Source organism: Pezoporus occidentalis, unplaced genomic scaffold, assembly GCF_034315485.1.
Source record: "Pezoporus occidentalis ecotype Australia unplaced genomic scaffold, CSIRO_AGI_Poc_V1 ctg126, whole genome shotgun sequence".
NCBI classification, from domain to species: domain Eukaryota; kingdom Metazoa; phylum Chordata; class Aves; order Psittaciformes; family Psittacidae; genus Pezoporus; species Pezoporus occidentalis.
In genome coordinates, this window is record NW_026913060.1 from 623,872 (window position 1) to 641,856 (window position 17,985).

At 41.2% G+C, this 17,985-nt stretch overlaps 1 long non-coding RNA gene across 1 annotated transcript; it reads right to left on the reverse strand.

Moving 5' to 3' along the window:
* Positions 1–521: 521 nt before the first annotated feature.
* On the reverse strand, positions 522–5,875 carry LOC134158109 (uncharacterized). The gene is made up of 3 exons (XR_009962592.1): positions 5,703–5,875; positions 1,545–1,663; positions 522–1,014 (listed from the first exon to the last, which is right to left on the reverse strand). It is a non-coding gene; the product is annotated as an uncharacterized LOC134158109 (long non-coding RNA).
* Between the last annotated feature and the right edge of the window lie 12,110 nt (positions 5,876–17,985).

Sequence of the window (17,985 nt, forward strand, 5' to 3'; positions counted from 1 at the left end):
TATTTGTATATCTGTCTTTGCCTAAGTAACTTTAATTTGTCTTTACTGAATTTCATCCTTGCCCTTTCCAAATATCTGGATTTTCTTACACTTATATTTGATAATTCTGAAGTTCCAGACTGTCCTATTTGTGTTTACAGCTCTCTTCAAATTTTTGTCATCTGCTAATGCTCTCCACTTTTTCCATTTAGATGATTAACAAAAATCATGAATAGTAGCAGGTTCAGAGAATATCACTGCAGAATCTTACCCACTGTGTTCCTGAAATATGATGATAACCTAAACCCAGCCTGTTGATATTTGTATAGTACATGAACCTACAGCTACACACTAGCTCTTCCTGACATTGATATAAGCTGAAGGAAACTCAAAACTGCCAGAGATTAAGCCATCGATATCACTGCCTATCAGGACATATGTATTTGTATGCTCTGTATTTGTAGGTTAATGAGTTTATTCTGTGTCAGTGTACTTCATCTTTGTAACACGGTAACACAACAGAAGACAGACAGCACACTGATGCAGGTGTTACACATAAACTAAAATGCTGTAAGTAAACCCCGATGAAAGCAACTTAGCAGATCATTAACCTATGGGAAGGATATAAACCAACTCTTAGTGTCTAAAACATTCGTTCAATATGTCCTGATGAGTACAGCTGTTGCTTCCTTCTCCTGTAGTTCGTCCAATTTCAGCAAATGTACCCTTTACTCATAAATATTTCATGAATAGGTTTGAAATTTGCCTATTGCACTCCATTTCTGTACATCATTCTACTTTCCTGTAGATGGCAAAATTTACAGGGCATCTGGTTAAAAACATTTTCTGTCCCACTGGGGCATGAGAAGTAGTTCCCCAAAACATTTTTTCAGGACTCTCAGATTGAGGCTTCACAAGCTAGACTTTTATACTCATGATTGATCATGATAACTGAGTGCTTTCAGCTGTCATTTCATCTGTGAATGCTCATGTCGCAAGTTGCTGTCTAGGGACAGGTCTGGACACATGCTCCACCTGTTAAACAGGAAAACAAAAAACAGTCACTCAGAGAGGTCCTCACTGGCAACATGGCCTGTGTGTGTGTTTTTATTCAGAGCAGCTTTTTCCTAAGCCCTGGAGAGACCTAAGACCCATTTGTGTAAACACAGATGGAGAAAGCTGAGATGCCTGGGAAATGGATCCTTTTCAAATTCAAGCAAATCTTGATGAACTCCTGTTTTGCAGGATTTGACCAGTAAACTCTGAGTCAGGAGCAGGGTGAGACATCATCTTCTTCTTGTGTCTGTGGGTCCAGCAATGAACAGTATCCATGGTTTAGTCCCCAAGGCCAAAAGTCTTGCAGTCTGCCTCAATTTAAATTCTTACTTTTCCTCCCACAACTCCTCCTTCTGGAAGTCACTTATCATTACCTCGGGATTGTTGCCAGATTCCCTTCTGGCATCACTTCTCTCCCTCTTTTCTTCAGTCTTTGCTTATAAGGTACCTTAATCACTTCCCATGTCAACTACCGCAAAGCTTTTTTTATAGCTCTCGTAAATACTTACAGGCTTTATATACATTTCCTCTCCAAACTTCAAGGGATGCAGATCATTGCTTAGAATTGAAGAGGCAGAAACGAGGGCCTTATTCAGATTTCTACATGACCCACTCATGCCAAAGTTTCCTGCAATGTGAGATGAGATTACCTTTGTATTAGCATGCAAAAAAAATACAGTTTGCAACCCTGGATCTGTGTTACATCCCCACTCCCTGACATCTCATTGTGCTCAATGATGTATTTTTTTCCCAAAGCATAAAGCCATTGGGTCATCCAGAAATCTGGCTTTACTTTTTTCTTTTCATTACAAGTTTGAGCATTCTGGTGATAATTTTGTTACTCACTAATGCAGAGGTTTATAACTGTTTTCAAACTGTATTTTTTCTTTTTCCTGGGCAGTACTTTTAATCCTCCTGGCAATCTGATGATTTGTCTTCTTTTTGTTTAATAGCCTCCTACAAGAATTATTGCATAGAACCCACAGGTCTGGGCACCGCAGGTAAAAACTGACCAGTTAGATTTCTTAGTGACAACTTCTGCTATTTTTCATCAGATAAAAGATACAGGTTAAAGGCTCAGACTAATGGGAAAGGAATTTTTTTTTCTCTTGATTTGAAAAGCGGAACTGTGCTTTATTTTTCTCCATCTTTGGGCTTTATAACAGCTGTCTGTTGGGTGTTTAAAAAGTAATTGTCTTGTCTCAGCACAGTAAACTCACAAGCTAATTCCCATAACACTGGTGATACAAAGCAGTCAGGCCAGCCAAGATATTTGTGCTTCAGTGTTCCAAATACACTCTTGACTGCCTTCGAGCAACAATTTTATTGGGTTTTCCCTCCTGAAAAATCATCCAGTGATGACCTAGAAGTGAAAAGTTCTCTGTCTTATTACCATTTCTATCCAATTCCACATCAAATTTACTTAAAAAACTGGATTTGACTAAGCCAAGAGTCAAATATAAGAGCTACAAGGCCCTGATTAAGAAAGCACTTAATCACTTTCTGTGCTTTGATTTGGACAGATGCTTTACCCTGTCAAGGACTATATCAGTAGCTGGGGGAGGACTGGGGAAAAGAGCTTGGCTTAAAGCCTATGAGAATTCACAATCAGGAGATACAGCTGCAGGACCTTACTGAAAATGCTGGTATTCTAGGACTATCAGGTGTCTCTCATTTTGCTCAGGACTTTCCAGGATACGTGCTTAATAAACTCAGTGGCTTGAGTTGCATCTGAAAACAGAAGCCACAAAAAGCCCTGGGAATTGTCCTGGGAGCACCTACCTTTCATGGAAAACAGAGAGGAGCCCAGAACAACTTCTGCTTAGATTAGATTGCCCTTACTAAAAATAGGAAACCCTTTAGTCCTCCATCTCTCTTGATAAAGCTTTATTTTTAAATGTTTTGTTTGACCTTGCACTCAAAAAAAAAAGGAGAACAAAAAAAGAAAAAAAGCCTCCTGACACAATTCCAAGTAACACTGAAGATAAAACTGTGCTGTAGTTACTTGGGATTCAGTGAGTGAGAGGTTTTATACAGTCTCAAAATGTCTATTCTGCATTGTTCAAGTCATTATTTCTTGGCTCCAAAGGGATGTCAAACAACACTTCATCCAGAATGTGTCTAGTTCTCATCCACAAGGTATCCCTTCTGCTTTCTCTGGCTTCCCAATATATTTTCCCTGTTCTTTCTAACCCCCACAGCAGTGGCCAAGAAAAAACAGAAGTGAAATGGTCATCAGCACCTTTAGATCACAGTAATTTGGTGTACTGGCTCTAGCACCATCAAATCAGGTTGTAGAAAATACTGTCCTCTGTAAAGACTTGACAAGTTCTTTTTGTAGTCCATCAGCCAAAAGAACCTAAATGGTTAGAGTCCATGTCTCTGTTGGTGTGACAGGAAATAGACCTCCTTTCCTAACCTAAAAGGAAGACAGAGCACACCATTGTAATTGTGTACTGGAAACTCACACTGTCATTTGCAAAGCGTGAATTTTATTTCAGGTGTAAAGAAACATGAGACAAAATTTCCGGTGGAGCCTGAAGAAGCTGTAGATAACTTCCATCTAGAAAAATCACATGTGCAGCACTAGACATACCCACCTTTTTAAAGGAAAACAGCCCAAGCAGAAAATACATGTCTAGCTGCAAAACTTATTCCAGTTGAGTATTGACAGATGCTTAATAAACAATTGAGAATGTGCACAGACACAGCAACAGAAGCACAGGGTTAACATGTAGTTTCAGGACCAACAGGCAGAAGGATGTGAGTGAACCTTGCATGACCTTGTGAAAAACAAACTCTCTAGCGACTCTGGGACTCCAGCTAGTGCTGTTTGTCAATGCAAAGCTGGTGTGAGCCATGCAACCCAATTTACCTTCCATCTCAGGAGGATGTTAATTTACATTCCCTCACCTTAGTACCAGCTGGGTCCCCATCGTTAGCACATTCAGGGTCCAGGAAACCCATGCAGATGTTTTCATGGACATAGCAAAAGCTCTCTCTCTCTGCCAAGACTCACACTGGGCTTTCCGTAGGAGCAAATGTATTTGTCACTTCTAAAGCAGTGTGGTTTTGGAGCAGGTCTAATTTGATCTGCAGTTGAGAAATAAAATCCTCCTGACCTAGTTGTTGTATTCTCCTTGCCTTAAACAATCCTGACAGTAAAATGGCTATTATTTGTCTCTAAACTTGGAATCTCAACCTGAGGCAACCACTCTCTCTAGTTAATTTCAGTTCTGAGTATGGTTTTGAAAAGTTATTCTTGTTCTTTTCCAAACCAGAAATGCACAGACTCTTCTGATTGCTATTAAATATCTCAACTCTCAGGCTACTTGTAGTTAAAAATAAATAATTTCAGATTTCCAGACTTGTTGGCCGAAAGTCTTTTGCCACATGCACACATCCTGGGGCTTCGAATTTCCAATTCTGACCACAACCAGTTGAAACTGATTGTCAAACTGGGTTTTAGGTGTCATTCTTTGAGGGGCATACTGAGTCCTGCAAGTGAAAAACCTGTTGGGGGTGCTTAGAAATGTTGGACCTTTTGTAGCTCACATTTGCACAGCTTTTGTGTATTTTGCTGCATTCTGGCACCTTTCCATCAGGTCTGTGCTATGGTGTAAGTTTTTTGGGTGAAATTCATGCCCCTTTCAATGCTTCTTTTTAACACTCCAGAGCAAATCACCTTAACAAAGCAATGAAAGAAGTTTTTTGTGCAAAAGTGTTTTCTTAACGTGGAAAAAAAAAAGGTCAGTATAGCCCCTCCCAGAATGATACCTACCTTCTGGTCATCAGCAATGGCAGTCACCTATGAAGGTGGGAAAAGGCAACCAAGTCCTTCAGCACTCATGTGGGAGCATCAGCCACTGCAGTAGCAAAGAGCAGCCAGTAAAGAGCAGAGTATGTGAACAGATACTTCTCTGGAGGTAAAGGCAGAAGCTTGAGCTCCAAGTTCTAGGATCCAAAGGCAATGAGTATCTTTTTTTTGTCAAACTTGTACCAGGATCAGGTCTGAATATCCTTAACTTTTTAAAGTGTCATAGTGCTGTTCATCTGCATGCATGTGTCTATGTTCAAGTCTACTTCCGTTCTTCATCTATTCAATTGCACTAGGTTTTAAGTGCTTTAAGAAGAAACACTATCCTATATTGGGTATAACACTTGAACAGGACCCAGAATTTGCTTGGAAAGTAACAGGTGACAACCTTTCAAATAAATATTACTAAAAAGAGTCAACAAATTTTATTTCAGTTTAATTCTGGATTTTGGTGACCTGTCCTGGAAATACACCTTCCAAAAATTTCAGCACAATCTTCTTTCCTTCCTGTCTGAATACATCAGAAATTTAAAATTAAAGAATTTTTTTTTTGCAAACACATGCACCATTTTATATTACAAATTTGCTTCTCTTTGGAGTTCCAGATACTAGCCCTGGAAATCTTCATTCTGTTTCTTTTGCTTGTCAGTGGTCATTTTCCTCTGAATTCATGCTTTTGCTTTTCTTGGTGCGTATTTGTTCAGCTCCATCACAGAGACAGACCTAGTGCAAAGATCTCTAATCCATGAATTCTCATAGACATAGTGGAGAATTAGATCAAATATTATACCTGGATCTGCTGTTATTCATGAAGCTGTCAAAAGAGTTAAGAGAAGTCCCTAAAACTTACCATCATGACTTCCTACATCACGTTGATATGTAGCATGCATAGATCTTGATGAGTACCAACAGATAGAGGAAGGTTCTTCCAGTGTTACCTTTCCCAAATCACATCTTCAACCATGCCTTAGTCTTCCACCATTGCTAACTTCACCTGAAGAGTTTGACTAGCATGGTAGGTCCTCCCCTTTGTCTTGTGAAGAATTGCAGAGAGTAGAAAAGAAAGGGTTAATAATACTCCTATGCGCAAAGTTAGGAATACTGTGCAAACATGTAGAAAATACCTGACTAATAATTTACTGTGTATTTATAGCTCAGAACAGCTATAATAGAAACAATTCCTGCAGCAGCTTTTGCTTTAAAGGAAACCTGCGCTTTGCAAACGGCTCACTGAACAGATCATTTTAGCTATTCATTATGGAATGTACCATCCTTACAAGAAAGGAATTTGCTGAGCTCTGCAGCAAGCTAGTCTAATTGTTCAGTCCTGTAAAAGGCCTATATGCCAAATCACGAGGAAGACAATTCTATGGCAATGTCTTCCATGGTTTGGGCAGTAACTTGGGAAGGACAAGAATAGTGCTTAGGGTTAAAAAAGAGAATTATAATAAAGAAATATTTCCCCTTCTAGATGCTCTTGTAAACATCATCATAATATACAGAGGCCAAATCACCTATATAGCTCATACTTCTTGACTCCATTGAGAAAGCATACATTTAGCTTCCCAAAACATGAGTTAGCTCCTTTCTTGTGCATTTTTGAAAACTGGGTTTGTCCCCCACAGCAATGGCAGGTCCTCTTTGCAGAATTTGGATCATTCCTTGACTTGAATGTGAGCTTCTTCAACAACCATTGGGCTTTGGGGTTTTATTCTTTTGTTATGAGGAAAAACCAGCATATGATGTTCTAATCCTACCACTGTCCTCATCCCTCTTTCTGACCTGCACATGCCTAAAACAGGTTAAGAACTCAGGCTCCTGTTTGGGTCTTAGTCCAACCCCAACCTTATTTCAGAGACATGTGGTGTAAATACTCACAGAATGAGAAGCTTGGCTGCCTGTGTGCTGGATCATATAGGGGACTATATGCCAAATATTTCAGCGGCCCAGTCCAGAGCAGTAAACAGATGAAGAAGTGGTTGCCAATCTGAGAGGTGGTGATGATGGAAGAGAAATTGCCATAGGTGACAGAAGCATTATCAAGAGCAGTTTAGGTGGATTTGAACCTTGTTTGGTATTTATCTGCAAATTAACAGCTGCACATGAGTTTGGACTCAAAGGAAAACTCCATCTTTCTCAGATGAACAAAATACCATAAGGCATAGCGTTTGCCTAAAAGCCATCAACAGGAGTGCTTATTCCATCTTACAAAAATAAGCAACAGCAGATATGAACAGTAATGATTTGAGAGGAATAGATGTTTCACTCATTTTCCTCCATATCTGCAAATTTCACTGCATCCCCGGCCTATCTCTTCACACAGCACTTCTTTCCAGAAGGAGTGGATGGAAATTTGGCAACAAAATTCTTGACTCTTCTTAAAGAAACTGCCATACTTTTCTTCCTGCAACCTCTTCCCTGGATGAAAGTGAAGAGGGAGGTGGGGGGATTATTATCCATCACTTCAGGTCCTTCTCTCACATTAAAAAAATTGCAAATGAGCTGAGCTTTGGCAAGTAGTAATACAGGTAGCAGAAAAGATCAATCCTTTGAATTTACCAGAAAAGGCTGGATACTGCATACAGTTTTACAAGGTGCCTTTAAGTGATCTCATTCCACTGTTTCCTTCTTTTCTGTTTTATTTACCAGCATAAAATTTTACCTTTCACTGTTTTCTTTCTCACTCTAGAAAAAAACGCTTCTTTTCAGGAACTGGAAAACATCATAGACTCCTTTTGCTTATCCCTTCCTCTTCTATTTAAGTGGAATGCGCTCCTGCAGTAGCCTGAGGAGCCTCAGTCCTTCCCACAGCATGTTTGAAGTGTGCATCTCCCTTGCCAAAGTATCTCAGCCTGAAGCACACCCCAGGAGCCATCCAACTGCATCAAGGTCCACTTTATCTCCTTCAGAGTGGAGCCAGCACCTGCTTCTCACAAACAGCATCACCTTGCACAGTGGAAGGATTACCTGGCCAAGAAATCCCTGACCTCTTGCACCTAGGATTTTAGTCAAGACATTAGTCTAAAGCAGTGACAGAAGCTTTAGAAAGTGACGCATACACACCAAAAAAAAAAAAATCTCCAATTTGACTGCTGAGAGCTAGTTCCCTCTCAAACACCTGTGAGACAGGGAGAAGGGAAGGTATTTAGAGAACAAAGAGTGTATTCCCCTCTCTGCAATCAGGTGAGGAAGCATGCAGAGGTGATGGTCACTCCTGGACAGCTAGAACTGGTCACTTCTCTCCATTCGGAATTACCTAGAAAGAACTCAGTTCTGTTGAGCTATACAGGCAGCTGGTCATGAGCTTGGTAGACACAATCACGGTGTGTCTTACTCTGTGTCTTCTGTTTTCTAGCCCCGGCACTGCAAATGCATCTGGTTTTGATAAAGGCTGGGCAGTTGCTTACTGAGAACAGCAGACCCACTAGACAGCCTGGGCCCTTTTGCAGCTAGAGAACCCTAATCTTGAAAACAGTTTCCTGAAACAGAAAGATAAAAGAAGGAGAGGAAGCAAGATCAGCAACTTTATTTACAGGCTTCATCAGAGCATTCTTCTAGCCTTTGGTCCCTTTGGTTTCACAGCTCCCATTACATTCATAAAAGACATATATATATATATATACACACACATATGTATATAAATATATACCAGGACAGACCATAAGGTCTCATTTCCAGCCCCCCCAGTGGCATTGTAACCTATTTTCATTTGTGAACAGAAGAGTTTAGAGTGCTTCAAAACCATAGAAAGGGACAAACTAAGAGATGAGCTTGATGCAGCCAGGGCTGTTTGGCTTGCTGCATTGGGGGAGCCAGAGTTGTGGTTACAGTTCAAAACAGGACAGGCTTTTCTTTTTTTTTTTTTGTCTCTCTTATCCTTTTAAAGCACTGACAGAGCCCACAACCTGAGAAGCAAGGGGCAGTCACCCATGATATAGCAGAGGATCAGAGTGGGAGATTCTGTGTTGTTTCTTCTTTTCTCATGTCCTTGATAAAGAGGGGAAAACAGAGGCACAAAGAAAGTGAGAAAAGGAATCGAAACTCAAATTTCATTGCTATAAAGGAAAGCAGGTGGTGATAAAATTTTAAACTTGGAAATATGTTTATACTTTTTAAAATTCAAAACACTCTATGATTCACATGCCCACTAGATATCCCTGAAGGCAGGTTTATGTGTACGACTGTGCACTGGTGAACTTTATTGCACCATCTTGTTGAACCTGTTTCTAAAAATGTGCATCTGTGTAAGAGGTTGGTGTTCCAACTGCCCAGTAAAGGTGAATAAAGTGACTGCCAAGTAATTATTGAAGTTCAAGGGTAAGATGACTCTTTCAGACAGAGCATCCAGAGCACTGCTGGTAAGTGGCAGTTGTGACACCAAAACCAGTCACCCATAATAGGTGCTTAAGGGTGGCATTCAGGAGGCCATCTGGATCACACAGAAGACTCCTGCCAGTATCAAGCCTTGGCAACTGACATTGCAGGATACTTTGGAAAGAGTTAAGTGAGGCAGGAGATGTAGAAGATTTAGGGTGGGAAAACAATTACAAAAAGATTAATTACAAGTTCTCCCCATGCTTTGGACCCAGCCCAATAGTCTGCTTCTTCCTAGAACATTTGGTCCAGAATTTGGGGCAAAAATTGAGTGTTCATAATGTCTTTGTGGATGACCTTTCACTGTTACAGGCTACAATGACTATTGGCAGTCTCTGAAGCAAGATTTGGCTCTATTGTTACTTGCCTCCTTGCCTAAAGTCTTTGGCAGAAGATATGAAAGATACTTTACAAAATAAAGCAGGAGGGGGTTCCCACTGCTACTAGAGAGGTTATTGCTAGCTCAGCATTAGTTTTTGTAATGTGCTTTACATGAGGTATGTTACCCTTTTGGCAACACCTCCAGGCCTGACTTTTCTCCTTTGTCCTCATGTGGATCTGGGATAGGCGTTCCTCAGGGAAAGGTTCTCACACTTTCCAGCAGAAAAGCTGCGTCCATGCTGTGATCCCCCCATTCCTCTGGGTATTTTGTAGTTTAGTCCCAAGTAAGCCTGAACTCTCAAGTTTGTTAACCCATGCTGCATGGATGTCACCTGAAATTGTCTTCTTTCTGAGCTATTGCTGAATTACTCCACTGAACCATGACTGATTTTTAATGTATTTGCTCAGGGCACTTTTCTACTATTCTACAGTGCAAAGATTCAAAATGTGTGAGTGTGAACCATGGCCTCTTGGGGGCATGAGTCATGGCACACACTACTCAGGCTGTGATAGAGCATGGAGGTTATCATCATATCTCAAGCACAAAGAGACAGTGATAAGGTGCAGGTACTTCAACAGGCTAACTAAAACTTTAAAACCTTCTCTGCTTAAAGGTTTCTGCTTTTTCTGCTTAAAAAGCAGAACTGGGAATAAAGATATTAAGGTAATGATTTTTGCTTTACATCTGACTTTCAGTCTTTGAAATCTTATGCTATCTTGTCTCTTCACCTGTAACTTGTGGCAATACCAACAGCTACATTGATTTAGCCCTGACAGAGCATCAAAAGCCTATCTCCTTTGTATCACTGGCCAGTACCTTTCACAAGAATTTCTTAAATGCAGTCCAAACATTTTGATTAGGCCAACTGTTGAAGATGTTAAAAATGCTGGATTCTGTAGGAAGAAAATACAACCCAAAAGTTTGTCCAGTCTGGGGCTTTGTGACGGCAGTGAGCAGCTTAAGTGGGCTATGAAATAATGACTCTGCTTGAGACCTACACCTAATGCGTAAAAGGCAAAACCCTTCTGAGCCTTTACCAGTGGAAATCAGGGAGAAGCTACCCTCATTTTTATCATGCTTTGGGATTTCTGAAATCCTAAACAAACGTTGCCCATTTACCACTTTCCTTTTCCCCTACAGTTCCTTGATTCTTCTCTGCTCTTACAGCCAAGTATCAATCTCCTTGTCCCAGAGGCAAGCTCCCATACATTTCCCTATCAATCAAAATCTTTCTGGTACCTTCCTAGGGGGTTTGTGGCACTGGCACAAGCCTCCTAGTACCAGCAAAACCAATGACAAACTCTCAGCCCAGTCCAACACAGACAGTGAAATACAAGGCTACAGCATAAATCCTTCCACTCTTAAACCAGGCTTAACTTCTGAACTTCTCTGAGCTCTTTGTCATTTGCTGTCCAATTTTTGAACTACAAACTGAGGTCAAGGACTGCATTAAGCATTATGTCTTTTGGATCATATTACACATGCTCAACCAACTAATAAAAATCAACAGCCTTCTTAAATAAGCAGCCCTGAACTCTTTGGACATAAGCACTTTGGACATTTGGCACTAGAAAATTACACTTTTTGTTTTGTTCAGCAACATGATGCAATAAATATTTTTAAAAACATGATGATTTAAGGTTTTGTTTATTTCAGCGTTATAGATTCATTAGGTATGTACAGGACAGACTATAAATGGCTTGTATGTTCACCCAGACAGATTTTTGACTCATGTCACAAATTTTCTCAAGATTATAAGTAACATCTTCATAATACTCTATAGCCTTACTGGTCTTATGCCTTGGCCAACTGGGGGCATGCACATCATCATTTACATCAGGGGCTGTCTCTGCCTGCTCAGATGTACATCATTAGCACCCCAGGCTTGTCCCAAATCAACGCAGGACTACATCTTGGACCCATAATGTTATGTGTATGTTCTGTTGTAAAGCCTCTGTTGTGAAGAGGAGCTAACAGCTGGCAAGCTGTGACACCTTCAAAAGCCTTGGGCACATATTTCTCAGCAGTCTTTGTGCACCCACTCTCTGAGGATCTCATGACATTTTGTGCATCGAGCTGCTCAATAGGTATTTTGAAACAAGTTACAAGTAAGGTCCCACTTTTCAAGGGGATGATCTAACAAGAAGGAGTCCACACACAGACACCTTGCATAGATTTCAGATCTTCACCACCTGGTACTGATATAAAATTATTCTCTTCAATACCCTCTTTTTGCCCGTGTCCAGCCAATGCTTCTTGTTAACTTTCTAGACTAACCCAACCTGCGATCACAAAATTCTGTATGTAAGAGCTAGTGGATAGGTTGTATCTCCTTCCCTGAAGGTGAAGGTTTCTAACTATGGCTTTCAATAAATTTTTCAAGTCTCACTCTCACATGGGCCAAGTGCCTCACAAATGTCTTGTAACCATTTTTTACCATTTTCTTGTGCGTACAGATCAAGTAGAGGAGGCATTGAAACCAGCTGATGAAGGGAAACAAACAGACCACATGAGTTTTTTGATCAAATGATGACATTGCCAGATTGCATCTTTTTTCTGAAATTCCTCTCTCAGCTGGAGAATGACATCAGATTTTCTTGTTTGCACAAATAAGGCTTTTGAACAGACTTTTCAGAAAAGCTACAGATTGTATGACATGTAGAGAAACCTGTGATACCCAACATGGATTCTGCTGTGTGGAAAGGGAATTTGTAGTGGCTGCCTCCATCCTTTTAGAACAGTACAGGAAAAAGCTTTCTTTTTTGATATTATTAAACTGCGTCAAAGTTGAATCCTTGGGACCAAATTAGAAAGACCTTTCCTTCACTTTTGCTGATCTGCCCTTTAAGGAAATACAATGACAGGAGGTTTCTAAGCAGTCTGCCTCAAATTCTCCGTGGGATCCAGTGCATTTTGGAGTGGCATTCTTTGGGTTATTTAGTTCTGTATCTTGTCAGCCTCCCTCTCAGCTGGAAAAAAAGTCTGTAAAAGCTACTGCTTCCTTACCTTTGGCCCAAGTCTTGAAGTGTTAAAGCACAGCTCCTAGTAACGTGGATTACAATAAATTCTGAGCTTCTTTGGTTCACTTTCACTGATGGTTTATAACTTTGGGACCCAAAAGGTTGTTTTGCAAACTTCAAGAGGACCAAGTGTCCAGTAAAATTTTTAATACCATGTGAAATTTGAAAGCCTGAACAGTAGAGGCTTAGCAGTAGTGTCTCACAATGCTTGGGCATTTAATGAGTTGAATTTTATGAGTCTGTTTTTCTTGAGTGTAACAAAAGGATATATGAAAGGTCAGAGTTAGGAGAGTGTACTACAATGTATCTTGCCAGGGTTACATACAATTTATCTAGCACTTTCCCAAGGGAAGGATGGATTAGGTCTGCAGCAATGGTGTATTCTGAGTGATTTTTAAAGGCTGTAAAAAGAAAGAGGGTACTGTAGACCTCTTTTTGTGGAGGTGGAGGGGAAGCAGAGACAGACATTGGCAGGCATCTGCAACCTGTACGGTTCAATGCACAAATGCAATCCCAAAGCAAGTTGCTAGTGCCTGGCTCTACTGATGTGGTCTCCACTCCTTTATCTCATGACTTTTGTTTTCCATTTTTTCCCATCAAGGGTAAACCTGTGACAGGGGACCAAAACTTGTAGAGAAGTTCTCTAGACTGCTGCATGAACTTCCAGCTAGCTAATTATTGGCTGTTACTAGTATTGTTGTAGTTATCACAGAGATATCTCTGCTCTGGAGACTTCACCTACAGACAGCTGAAGCAGAAGTGTCCCAGAAATCCCAGGCAGGCAGCTGATTTCCTAAGTCAGTTTGGATCAGTCCCTACTGAAGCTAAATTCCTACAGAATTAATTTTCTTCATATATATGAATTCTCATCTCAAAATTTTCTCCATGCTGCATTTCCTCAGAAAGATGTTTCCAAAATGTATTTGAGAGATACAAGTAAGGAATATGACAACAGCTTGTGGAAAACAGCATCCTTCTTATGTACTTCTTCTCTTGCCTGTGGGATATACTGCTGCAATACCTGAGAAAATTTTTATCTCTGTTTGTCATTCTTTACATTTGGGAAGAGGGGAACTCAACATTTTGTGTATTATTAAGTAAATCCAATGTTCTTTCAATGCTTTTTGCTTATTATTAAAAGTGAAACTCTTGAAAATAACTGGAGGTATAGCAAGCTTTGGAAAAAAGCAACTATAGATGGTTATCCAAAAGAGAATTTTTCTCCTGTCAGTGTCCCACACCTTTCATACAGTCACATACACAGAATCGTAGAATTATATGTAGAATTGCAGAATCATAGATTTATAGAATGGTTTGGGTTGGAAGGGACCTTCAAAGGTCATGTAGTCAAACCCCCCTGCAATGAGTAGGGACATAGAATCAATGTATCTGGGTCCACATATTACTGGCGTTAGGCATGCACTGAATAAACATCATTTCAATGTTAAGCTTACTGGCTACAGACTCTCAGCAGCAGCCCTGTGGGCTTGTGGGTAGTGGAGAACAGGTAGCTGGGTTTAAGCAGTGGTCCTTCAGTCACTGGGGAACAGCTCTTGCTGTTCTTGACCTCAGCTGTGCCTTGCCGAGAGTCAGACCCTACAAGAGTACCTCCCAGCTAGCAGTGGGTGGGTGATGAGTAACTGGGACATCTCCCTTCTTCCCCAACCAGCTCATCCTTGCCAGTGATGAACCCACGGTGCTGGGACTGCTGCCTCTGTTGTTCCCTGCCTCTTCAGCTGGAAGCAGCTGGGCTTTGCCAAACCCCAGATTCATGCGGTTTGGCCCTCTGTTAATCAGGAGCAGGAGCTCCATCCAACACATACTGCTGCGTACAAGTCCAGCAACAGCCGCAGCAAGGACTGGGCAAAAGCTGGCCCACAGGCTCCTCTTTAAGCTTCAGGAGGTGGGTTAGTAGCCACAGGGACAGGCTGGGGAAGGACCAGTGCCAAGGGCAGGAGCCAGCGATGGGAAGAAGTGAGTTGCAGTGCTCACACACCCAAGCAAGCTGGGGCTTTCTCAGCAGTAGAAAGAGCCAGCTTTTGCCTCTGTCCCAGCCCAGGGAGGCTATGGGAAGTACAGCCAGCTTGCTTCCTGTAAACAAGTTGTTGTTCCCAAAGCCATGGCAGTAAGACAAGCCACAGAAAACAAGCAAGTGGGCAGGTGTCACTGTTGGTGATGGGCTGAAAGGCTTCACTTCTCCCCATCCTTCTCCAATGCCTTCTTTCTCCCACTGTCTCCCTCCCTTTGCCCTCTGCTTTAGCTGTCTTCCTTTTTTTTACCTTCCCACCTGCCTCCTTCCCCAGTTGCAGCTCCAACCTTATGGTAAAAAACATAGGCAGCCACCAGCCTATTTTCAGGACCTAGATAAACCTGAACTGGCCTTTTCCTAGGACCTCTCCACTTTTGGGTATGGGGGGGTGGGTTATGTGGCTGTACATCCCAGGCTGAAACTTGGCAGATAAATAATCTTCTGAGGAATACTTTTAAAAAGGAGCTAACATAGTTTTACACAGGACCAAGCAAACTGTCCTGAGCATCCATCTCCCCTCTAGCTTCTCTCTGCTTTACTTTGACAATGAACTCAGGCTGTGTCATTGCAGGAAAAGAGTGGTTATACCAAAGTCACGGTAATGATCCAATATTCTGCTCCTAACTTGTATCAGCGAGTGATTTGGGACCACTAGTGAATGTCAGCTCCTAAAATTTCTCATGGGCCATCAGACCTTCTTATCTCAATCTCAGCTGAAAACATGAACCAGGTGATGTGGCCTTTGACACCAGCTGTGGCCCACAGTTTAGGCATTTCTGTGTTAAAGGACCACTCAATTCCTGTGATAGCTAGTGTTTTACTTCAAACCTCAGCTCCTTGACTTCTCACTGTTACTAGATAATCTTGGTTTTCTTTCTTTTCTCTATAAATTTGGCTTGCACATGGACATCAGGATTTTTGTCAAAAGCTCAATGATGTGAACAAAAATTATTCAAACTGCAAGCAAATGTATCTTGAATAGGCTCATTTCAAAATCTTTCTTTCTTTTTCTGTCAAATCTTGTGATTTTTGCTGGTCTGCCTCATGGCAATTAATCACTTATTACTTGGCAACATTAAGGGGATGATGAGCTGGCAGGAATACTGGTGAATTCCCCAAAAGAAAGACACAGAGCTTTTGTCTCCCATCAAAACATAAATTCAGGATACATTACATCCTGTAACTATGCAGCGCTGGACAAGTTGTTTGAAGCCAACCAATGTCAGGGCATAGGAAAAGATTAAAATAGGCTCAGGCCCTTGGCTGCCTGCAAACCAGGTGGATTTTTTTGTTTGGTTGGGTTTTTGGGTTAAAATTCAGTGATTACTGAATATATGTTTGGTAAAGAAAAGGCGGGTCCTTCTTTCTTGCTTAAAAACTGGAACATAGGTGAGAAATGAACCTACACACACAAACCTCCAACTAACCACATAGGATTATTCGTGTTTGTTCTACTGATTACAACTAATTTCTTTGGGGTTTTTTGTGAATGTAAATTCTGCTTTTGTATGTCAGTGACTAGCAATTTTTTAATTATGTTTTTTCTCCTTGAACAAATGGGCCTCAAGGTCATGAAGAAGGATATCCCATCTCCAGAGCTCCTGGATCCAAACTTCCTTTCTATGGCCTCTATGTTCCCTATTTTCTGCTGATGAGGAGAATTAAGAAGGGCTCTGTCACCATGGCAACACAGAGCGGTACCTGTTTTGGAAAATAGGTAAGCACCTACAACTAAACTTTTCCAAGTCAAAGCCTGCCATGATATCCTCAGTTCTCTCCCCACAATGACAGATATTGGGTGTAAAAGACATTTCAATATGTCTAGGATAGAAAAAAACTGATCAGAGCATGGACAAAAGGCCCTCCTAGGGGCAAACTGAGTTAATGAGGAGCAACCAAAATACAACCTGATCCTTAATAGGCCAAGAAACCCAACCCTTAGTTGTGGATGAATCACTGCAAGGTACAGTCAGTTAGTTTAAGATCAGGCCTGAAACCATCAGAGGTTCAGCTTTGAAAAATTAAGTCAGTGAGAAAATCCAAAGGCACAGAGCCAGCCTATTGTCAGGGCTGATGACACCCAAAAGGGTACAAAACCTTCCCTGAGAGCTGTGGATCATCATTCCTAGAAAGGAAACAGCAAGGAAAGAGATGCAGAAACACTTGTAAGCCTCCAGAAAACAGCTTAAGTAAAACACGATGGAAAGGCCACTTCTTCCTTTACTTGAAGAAAGAGTAGAGCCAGGCTGGGTTTCTCCCTCATCCTGACCCATCCCTTTATCCTTGCTTCAGAAGGACCTCTAGAGAAAGCTATTATCTTCTTTACTGTCTTATCACCTAGCATGGATTTGGGGCCTTCCCTCAACCTTGGCAGGCCTTTGTTTGAGAGGATGCCTCTTATCCAGTGCCTTGGAGGTCCTCCAGGTAGTTCTTTGCTTTGTTTTTCATCAGGGATTACACAGGATGCCACAGTTTGATCTGGCACTTTCACTGAATACTGTAAATTATGAGTGCCCCTTAATGTATTTTCTTCCAAGGAGGAAACTGGAGCTTACTGTTCCAGAGGATTTCAGGGCTCTTACTGAATGAGGAACTCAGCATCTTACCATATGTATCTGCAAGGCTGCATTTACTTCACACTCACCTAGAACATCAGGCTGCTGTAATGCCTGTCCCATAGGATTTTTTTCCTATATTAACACTAAAGATTTGTATCTTTTTTTTTCTTGTACCTCTAAGAGGAGATGACCCTTTACAGGAAGGATGAGAATTTTGTTTCTTTGTTTGTTTATTTAAATTTTGAATGCCACAGTCCACTACTGGAAATTTGGGATGGTAAAATAACCCTCTTTAGACTCACACACTGTGAATCCAAATCCAAAACCCAGGACTGGGCAAGCTCCAGATGCAGTATGGGCCTCTGAGACTGAAAATAAACAGCCAGAGAGTTGGCTGGAAGAAGAAACCTTCCCTCCTGCCTTGCATCCGTGAATTGCTAAGCCAGACAGGGCTGGCTTAATGCATAGAAGCTGCTGATTCTCAAACCAATGCTGTCACAGTGGGATGTTAAGAAGGAGGTACAAAGTCTATTTGTGTGCTCTCTTTTTAAGTGTTTGAAGTTCCTTTCATACCTGTGCTGCTTTCTGACATGAGACAGAGCAGATCCACTTTGCAGGATGCTTTACAGCTAGCTAGCACATAATGAAAATTGTTACCAGCTCTTAGAGCAGCTCAGTGAAAGCTAAGCTCATAAATGAATAATTGAAACTCATCCCAACAGCACCTCTGAAAAGCACTGCATAGTAGCCTCTGTCACTCTTTTTGCATC